The sequence below is a fragment of the Hyla sarda genome, chromosome 2 (assembly GCF_029499605.1).
Source record: "Hyla sarda isolate aHylSar1 chromosome 2, aHylSar1.hap1, whole genome shotgun sequence".
In the NCBI taxonomy this organism is placed as follows: domain Eukaryota; kingdom Metazoa; phylum Chordata; class Amphibia; order Anura; family Hylidae; genus Hyla; species Hyla sarda.
This window is the reverse complement of record NC_079190.1, coordinates 43,546,741-43,547,572: the sequence shown is the minus strand read 5'-3', so window position 1 is coordinate 43,547,572 and position 832 is coordinate 43,546,741.

Below are 832 nucleotides of genomic sequence, written 5' to 3'. Positions count from 1 at the left end.
AATACCACATGACTATTTTTATTTTTTATTACATTATTTTATTTAAAAAATGGGATAAGGGGGGTGATTTAAACTTTCAATAGGAAAGGGGTTAATTAACTTTTATAATTTTTTTTTATTTATTTATTTATTTTTTACACTTAGCCTCCACAGAGGACTACCATGTTTCTCCGAAAAGAAGACCGGGTCTTATATTAATTTTAGTCACAAAAAAACACACTAGGGCTTATTTTCAGGGTAGGGCTTATTTATTTACGGTATGTACATTGAACAACATGGCGGTTCCACGGTATTTACCCCCCCCAATTATCATCATGTGATGGGCGTAGCCCTGCCCCCCCAACGTCTCCCCGCCGGTTTATCAGCCCAACGCTGCACCCCACATCGGGGGACTAATCGTATGTCACCCATGAGTGCAGCTTCTCGATCCCCCCACCCCCACCCCCTGCTAAATAATTATCAGCCACTGCGCTGTACTTTGTATTCCTGTGCCCGGGCTGCAAATATTAAAAAACAAACTTCAACTTACATTCATCCTCCGTTCCCAAGGAACCGGCCTCACTGTCCTCCGCTGTTCTTGCTGCTTCCTGGTGTTGGGACGTCACCGATCCTTCAGCCTATCACCGGCCGCAGTGATGTCCCGCCTCGGCCGATGATAGGCTGAGCCGACTCATGTAAGGAGCCGGCCAGCTTCTTACAGGACAGTGGGCTCAGCCTATCATCGGCCGAGGCGGGACATCACTGCGGCCGGTGATAGGCTGAAGGATCGGTGACGTTCCCATCCCCAGGACCGCAGTGAGAACAGCGGAGGACAGTGAGGCCGGTTCCTTAG